This window comes from Bos grunniens, chromosome 1, assembly GCF_055505025.1.
Source record: "Bos grunniens cultivar Pamir isolate PY7600 chromosome 1, Bosgru_T2T1.0, whole genome shotgun sequence".
Taxonomy (NCBI): domain Eukaryota; kingdom Metazoa; phylum Chordata; class Mammalia; order Artiodactyla; family Bovidae; genus Bos; species Bos grunniens.
Window position 1 is genome coordinate 23720322 of NC_141165.1, and position 8195 is coordinate 23728516.

General features: G+C 46.6%; 1 non-coding gene across 1 annotated transcript; it reads left to right on the forward strand.

Annotated features, from left to right (window-relative positions):
• The first annotated feature begins 7557 nt into the window (after positions 1–7557).
• Positions 7558–7661, forward strand: LOC147379130 (U6 spliceosomal RNA). The gene has a single exon (XR_015135491.1). It is a non-coding gene; the product is annotated as a U6 spliceosomal RNA (small nuclear RNA).
• Positions 7662–8195: the final 534 nt, after the last annotated feature.

The following is an 8195-nucleotide window of genomic DNA, read 5'->3' on the forward strand; positions in this document are numbered from 1 at the left end:
GGGCTGTGGTGAGAATTAAGCAGATAATGTGGGCAAAGCTTTTGAACAGAACTAGGGTGATGTTATATTTATTATTTTCATTATCATCATGTTTTAGTTCTTAGGTTCAAGCCTTTTAGGTTCTTAGGTACACGAGGCACCTTGCTTCATGCCTGTTGGACAGATGTATTCAGAAAGGCCAAGGATTATAAGTAAATAACATAAAGAATTACATAATGGATTGCAGTATGATCAATGTTCGTCATTTTGCAGTTGTTGAGCACGTTGCTCCTGAAGGTTGCTCTCCAGTCTTGGTGTTCCAGCTGGAAGGGAAGGGCCCAAGCCTGCAAACCGTCATCCCTGCTGATGCATATTTCATCCCCATCAGCATCTCTCACTGCTTATCTATGGACTTTGGAAGCAATAAAGCAAAAATATTCAAATGCTCTTAACTTAAAAATGCATCCAGAAGCATCCATATCCTGAGATGGGAAGGAACTTAAAAAGGTCCTGTGTCCTAGTCCTGTCTCCTGGGAAGGGCACTTGAAAGGATTTTCTGGGCTTCCTAGCTACAAAGAGGACTTCTTAAATGGGGACTAGCATAGTGGAACAAGGTAATGCCCCTGAAAGCCACACCAGGAGGTGACACTCTATGATCCAGCCTCAAGAAACCAGGACTGGGGGCTCCCCTGCAAGAGTCAGGCCCACTCCTGCCCACTACCGACCACTAAATTTGAGCTGCCTGGGATGTGGCACAGTTCGGTGCACTTGTTCCTCTCCCCTCCACAGTGCCCCTGTTTTAGGGTCCCTCTGTCCCCATGCTGGGGTGAGCCAGGGTCACTCTCTTTAGAAGAACATCCTTCTCAGGCTCCTGCCCTGGTCCTTCTCAGATCACTGCTGCCTGCTATCTCCCTGACCTGACCTTGTTGCTCACAGAATCACTGCCTCCAATAAGATGAGAAAGAAGCTAAGAGGTCTTTGAAAACCCCATGGCTCCTCCAACTGAGTAGTAACACATCCACTCATATCCCCAGCCTTGACCTGTTGAGTACCCACTATTCTCAGGCTCAGTGCCAGGCACTAGGCATTTGGAAAATGAACAAAGCAGAGCACCTGAATCAACCCACTCACAGTGTCGAGATGGGTACGGAGTAAAAAATAAGAGGGAAGCGTAGAGGCTGGGAAGGCTACCTGACCCAGTGGGATACTACGCAGGCTGGGCAACTTGGGAAGCAGAATCTGTGATGGAATCATCAGGCAGCATTCAGTAAGGAACTGCCCTGGGAGGGAGAGGACATAAGTGGGTTGGGCAGAGGGAAAAATTGAGTCATGACTCAGTGATACAGGCCCAACAACAGCCTCAGCCAATACCACGGAGACCTCTGAAGTTAAAATAACACAGTGGCATTTCCCCCATATCCAAACCATTATGCTCCTACATCAGCCATTGAACTGAGCCAAAGGGCATGTCCTTGAACACATCATTTCCCAAACTCCTATGTATACACCCTCCTTTATTCTGGATCATCCCTTGGGATCACTACTCTGCAGAGTACATTTTAGGTCTCAAGTCCAAAAGGTCATCTGTGTCACTGACTTTCTAAGATTCAGAACATGGCTGCCTGGATGGGACTTCCCCAGGCACATTCCTGAATTGGCCAGGATGCTATCAGGTGATAAGGATTGAACCACTACTCATACTGATTCAAGAAGAAAAACAGGGTAAGGATTTTAATGGCTTATATAATTGAAAAGTCCAGAGATGAGTCTAGAGATCTTCAGGAAAAGCTGGATCCAGGGCTTTGCTCTTTTTCAATCTTTTAGCTCTGCTTTCCCCTGTGCTAGCTGAATTCTTATGCATGTTCTTTCTTTGCAGTGCCTCTTGGCAGCTCCAGGCTTATATTCTTCCATTTTAATAATCCCCATTAATAAATACGGGGCTTCTACTTTTTCATATTGCTAATGAAATCATAAATTTGCACCTCATTGGCTTTATGGATGTCACCTACCCAGCCCTGAATCAACTGATGTCATGGGGATGGAACACATGGATTGTTTGGGTTTTCAGTGTATACTGAGGAAGAAGGAGGGTGTCACTCTTTCCAAACCACGTGGCCTGGCAGTGAGTGGAAAAACAGTTCCCCAAAGGAAAATCAGGATCCAACCTCAGGAGGGGAAATGGATGCTGAACTTACAGAAACATCCCACAAACACTCTTTACTGACACAGCTTATAGGGCCTGTTCTGGAGAGTCTGGAAGACATGCTAGAAAAAGCCCTTCACTGGGACCCGTTCCTTCTTGTACCATGTCCAGTGTGGCTAGCCCCTACATTTCATGTCACTCCCAGCCAAGCTGGTCATCTATCCTGCTGCACTAAAGAAACACCCAATGGGGAGATGACCAGGAGCTGTCTGAATAATGTCCACAAGTTTCTTCCCAACTTCCTGTCTGGGAAATTTACTAGCAAGTATCCATGGAATAGATTTGGCGCTTGGGATGCGGGAGGGGGCCAGAAAGAGGGAGGAAAGTAAATGCAACAAAAACCTAAAAGCCTGTGCTAATCATTAATTTCAACTTTTTGTGCAATCCATTCTCTCTGACAGGGAGGAAAGCCAGCTGACTGAAGTCTCACAAACTCATAGATGATGTGGGACTGAAAGAGGACCTTCAATATGTCCTGCCCAACCTTCTACCTGGCATACGGAATCCCCTCAGCAGGCTTCCTGATGCGCCCTTGAACACTTCCACTGACAGAGAGCTCACCACCTCCAAAGCAACTTTTTCACAGCAGCTTATCTTGAGCCAAGATCTATCACCCAGAAACTTCTAACACTGATCTTGGTTCTTCCCCCAGCATGGCCTGAGTCCTCTGGGCTTGCAGTAATTCCCCACTCCACCTCTGGTGCAGGTGCTACTGAGACAGAAATAAACAGTGGCATCCAGGCAGACACTTGTAAATGGCATTAGGCTTGACTCTGGGCCTTCCAGAGAAACTGGTCACAGACCGACCGGGACCCAGAACAGACCTTTGGCTTTTCCTCACCTTCTGGTTACTGCTGACAGTTTAGATCTTGATTGGCCTCTTGAAATCTGATTCTACTCTGAGTTTCCAACTCGACCTCAGCAGCTGTTGGCTCTATTCTGGCATCCCTGGACCTAATCCTGTCTTGTTCTGTAGCTACAGAGGCTCCTGATCACTCACTGCTCCAGTCAGGAGCAGACTTCTCTGCCATCTGATGACAGGGCTTCCTCTGACTCATTCATGCCTCTGTGTGAATCTGAAGGCTCACGTTCTGGATAGACACAGGCACGCCAAGACACATGACTTGGTGAGTGGAAAGTTAGCAGGACCTTAGTGCTCCCACACGCTTTGCCCCTTGGCAGAGGACAACTTACACAGCAGTGAGCACCAGCCCTGTCTGACATCGCCCTGATTGGCACTGACCACATAGGGGTCCAGGCTTTCCCCATAGGACCTGCTTGAACCCAGAGCTGACCTCCCTGCAGGCTTTAGTCCACATCACTGTCCAAGTCACCCCAAACTTGAGGTTCCTGAGAGCTAAAATCATCTCATTAATGCTCACTTGGCTCAATAAATGCCTACCAAGCCAAAAGACGAGTGACAAGAAGGAAAAAAGAAGAAACTCACTTTTCACCCCCTGGATAGCACCATAGGACCTTGGGTCAGTGAGCATTTGCTGGTAAGTCAGCCCCGCCTCTTCAGCAAGAGTTTCTTCACTCCACTGTTCCATCAAAACGCCCCCTTTTAAGGATTCCCTGTCCAGCGCTTTCTGCTTCCGCCTTGATGCACATTAAATCAACCTGGGCTGTTACTGGAGAGGAGAAGGCGGAGATGGTCCCCCCTTCCTAATGGAGAAGACACTCTTCCTTTGTAGATTTTCCCTTTCTCCTGCTGACCCAATGCACTTTTTGGCCTTGACCCTGCACAGACAGCTGTGCACAGACAGCTCCTCAAATAAGAATGAATGATCACTTGCCAGGGAATCAATGAGCCCAGAGAAGAGCCCTAAGAGGGAAGCAGGCATCCCAGTCCTGTGACATGGGTCAGACACACTTTAGTACCCACACTGCTGACCGCCCCTCCTTTGGCCCTCTACACCTGACCTCTGACCTCCGCTGCCCACCCTTCCACCCCTCACCAACCCACCATGCCCCTGGCAGAGCACAGCGGAAGAACCCACTGATGCGGCACAGGAGGCCTGCTTTCCTGCAAATAGTGTTGGCTGCGCACAGAATTACACTGCCGAGGGGCAAGCAGAATGGATGGGGGAGTCTGACAGGCCCAGAGACCCCAGAGCAATTTCACTTGGTTTTGATTCATGGCTTGTCAAAGCACTAACCAAATATTCCATTTTCATTTTCGCCCTCCTCTCTCTCCCATTGACTGGCATCATAATTGAAAACTCTGGCGTGAAGGGTCGGGGCCACCTTTATGCAGGGCCCTCAATTCCACCTGCTCAGAATGTCTTGCGCCTCAAAGAGGAGGACAGAGGGGAAAATCAGCAAACAGATGGTGTGGGGATTAGATTCACATGGGCCACCCTCAGACGACTCTGTTATCTCGGCTTGAGCAACCTGGGACTCTCCAGCCCTCTGCTCTCTGCCTTCTGAGCTTATTCCTGCTTGTTTGCTCAACTGTAAAAAGGATGCAGGGCCAGAAAGGTGGGCTGAGTTTGCAATCACTCTTTCCCTCCTTGTTTGAAGGCCTGCCAAGAGGCAAGCTGGCAAAAGGAGAGTTTTACAATAAAGGAGCAACCTGACTTGGGGAATTTTTAAATCTTCCTTTTCTCAAATAAATATCTCATAAAAGGCTAACCCAAATGATAGTAACACCTAACATTTATTTTTTTTTATTTTATTTTTAAACTTTACAATATTGTATTGGTTTTGCCATATATCAAAACGAATCTGCCACAGGTATACATGTGTTCCCCATCCTGAACCTTCCTCCCTCCTCCCTCCCCATACCATCCCTCTGGGTCGTCCCAGTGCACCAGCCCCAAGCATCCAGTATCGCACATCGAACCTGGACTGGCGACTCGTTTCATATATGATATTATACATGGTTCAATGCGTTCTCCCAAATCATCCCACCCTCTCCCTCTCCCACAGAGTCCGAAAGACTGTTCTATACATCAGTGTCTCTTTTGCTGTCTCGTATACAGGGTTATTGTTACCATCTTTATAAGTTCCATATATAGGCGTTAGTATACTGTATTGGTATTTTTCTTTCTGGCTAACTTCACTCTGTATAATAGGCTCCAGTTTCATCCACCTCATTAGAACTGATTCAAATGTATTCTTTTTAATGGCTGAGTAATATTCCATTGTGTGTATGTACCACAGCTTTCTTATCCATTCATCTGCTGATGGACATCTAGGTTGCTTCCATGTCCTGGCTATTATAAACAGTGCTGCGATGAACATTGGGGTACGCGTGTCTCTTTCAATTCTGGTTTCCTCAGTGTATATGCCCAGCAGTGGGATTGCTGGATCATAAGGCAGTTCTATTTCCAGTTTTTTAAGGAATCTCCACACTGTTCTCCATAGTGGCTGTACTAGTTTGCATTCCCACCAACAGTGTAAGAGGGTTCCCTTTTCTCCACACCCTCTCCAGCATTTATTGCTTGTAGACTTTTGGATCACAGCCATTCTGACTGGCGTGAAATGGTACCTCAAAGTGGTTTTGATTTGCATTTCTCTGATAATGAGTGATGTTGAGCATCTTTTTATGTGTTTGTTAGCCATCTGTATGTCTTCTTTGGAGAAATGTCTATTTAGCTCTTTGGCCCATTTTTTGATTGGGTCATTTATTTTTCTGGAATTGAGCTGTAGGAGTTGCTTGTATATTATTGAGACCTTACAACTTTGCAGGAGCTGTTCTAAAATTTTTACATAAATGATTTCATTTTATTTTTGTAAGAACACTATGTGCTAGGTACTATTACTTACTGCCACTTCTTAGACGGAGCGCTGATAACAAGGAATGCTAAGAAACTTGTTCGAGGTCAAACGGTTAAGAACTATTAAAGAACACGATTTCAATATACAGCCAGCCATCTTCATCTGTATGTCATGCTTCCCTGAGCTCAAAGATGGAGACCTAAAACAAACAGGTAGATAGAGAGATGATAGCAATAAATTAGATGATAGATGGATACATAGATAGAAAATAGATTCATATATATATATATATATATATATATATATATGTATGAGGGTGGTACAAGAATCCCAGTTGTCCTTGTCTGTTGGAGGTGGAATGGTTCAGCTACCCTAGGGTCCAGTTTGAAAAGGTGGGGAAGGAACAGAAAGAATTAAAGGGGCTGAAGTTCTGAGTCTGTGTCATCAGAATATGGTATATCTGTAGAAACAGGAGCTGTCCAGACCCTCTGTGCTCACTGCTGTGCTATGACCTGGCCAGGTCAGCAACTGACACAGGAGTGAAGCGCAGGCTGTGCAAGCCTCAGATGGACAACCAGGAGCCTGGACAAGTTGGAACGCCACCCAGTGGGGCACTCTGGCCTGGGGTGGGAATGGGTGACTGGAAGGCAGAGTGGAAATCTAGGCAGGACCAGACTCGGGAACCCTGTGCATAGGGTTCCAAGGGAACAAGATACCACATCCAGTGCAACAAATGCTACTGTGAACAGACCTACAGTTGAGCTCCTGGAAGCACCCCAGGGCAGGACCCCAAATGTATTTTTATCAAGCACCTCAGGTGGTTCTGGTCATCAGACGGGCATGGAAACTTCAGAGGTAAAAATGTGAAGGTCTGAAAGAGCTTCATTCTTCCTTTTGCCACTCCCCGGTCTGCCTGCCCCAGCCATGTTTTCTGCCACTAGCAGGTGAGTGCAATACCAGCTCCTTCCTTGACCCACCCACACAGGCAGTCTGCTCACTCTCTGAGTTCAGGGCTTTAATAATTGGTTTCCCCAGAATCCCGAATCCGGCAAAGTTTAAATTTGAAATTTCTTGTGCTTTCTGCCACAGTCCTAGTGCCTGGCATGCAATCTGCCCCCAATTCTTAGAACATCGTGATGCGTGATTGAGCCCCATGATGCATCTACTGCCCTCTGCTGCCTGGATGCCTAGATGCCAGACACAGAGGCCACCTACTGCTAGCTCCAAGACAGAAGAGTTTTTCCCTTTGCCTGTCAGGAAGACCATGCCCTGAGTTATACTAATGTGTGCTGGTTGTTATTGTTGCTATAACTAATTTCCAAAACCTTAGTGACTTAATGTACAAATTTATTATCCTAAGGTTTTGGAGGTCAGAACTCTGAAGTGGGTCTTACTGGATTAAAATCAAGGTGTCAGCTGCTCTGCATTCCTTCTGGAGGCTCTGCGGGAGGATCCTTGCTTTCCCTTTGCCAGCTTCTAGAGGCCCCCATATTCCTTGGCTTGTGGCCATGCACTGCTCTCACCTTTGCTCCAATTTTTATATTTTCTCTCCCCCTGACCTTCCTACCTTCTTCCTGTCATGATCCTTGTGATTATACTGGACCCATTCAGATGGTTCAGGATCACTGCCCCATCTCAATATCCTTAATTTAGTGCTTGCTTCAGCAGCACATATAATAAAATTGGAATGATACAGAGATTAGCATGGCCCCTGCACAAGTATGACATGGAAATTCATGAAGCATTCCATATTTAAAAAAGAAAAAAGATCCTTAATCACAGCTGCAATGTCCCCTTTGCCACAGAAGGTGACATATGCACAGATTCTGAGGATTCGTTGTGGACATGTTCGTATTTTCTACCACAGGTTAATAACGTGCATATCACCTTGCCCTGGGTCAGCACATGAAGTAGAGGCCTAGGCTTTGAGAATGGGGCACACACTTGGGAAGGTTACCCTGCCCAGGAGCAGAGCCCAAGCTATTCCTGGACCGAGACTCCACCAAGTGAGACACCCAGGGAGGATGGGGGTGTGCTGTGAGGAGCAGATGTGTGCACATGCATGTATATACACACACCTGTGTGCACATGTGTATACATGGGTCAGAAAAGCAGTTCTTTGAGGCTCTGAAGGCAGTAAGTGCTGAAAACAGCAACCCAGAGAAAGAGCAAGGAGAAGGCGGCTTTGGCAGCATTCTCTAATTAAATGGCATGGAAGAACGTGCATCTCAAATTCCCAAGACTCCTCACTGCCGAATTCATTTCTCCACGGAAGCCGAAGAATTCAAGA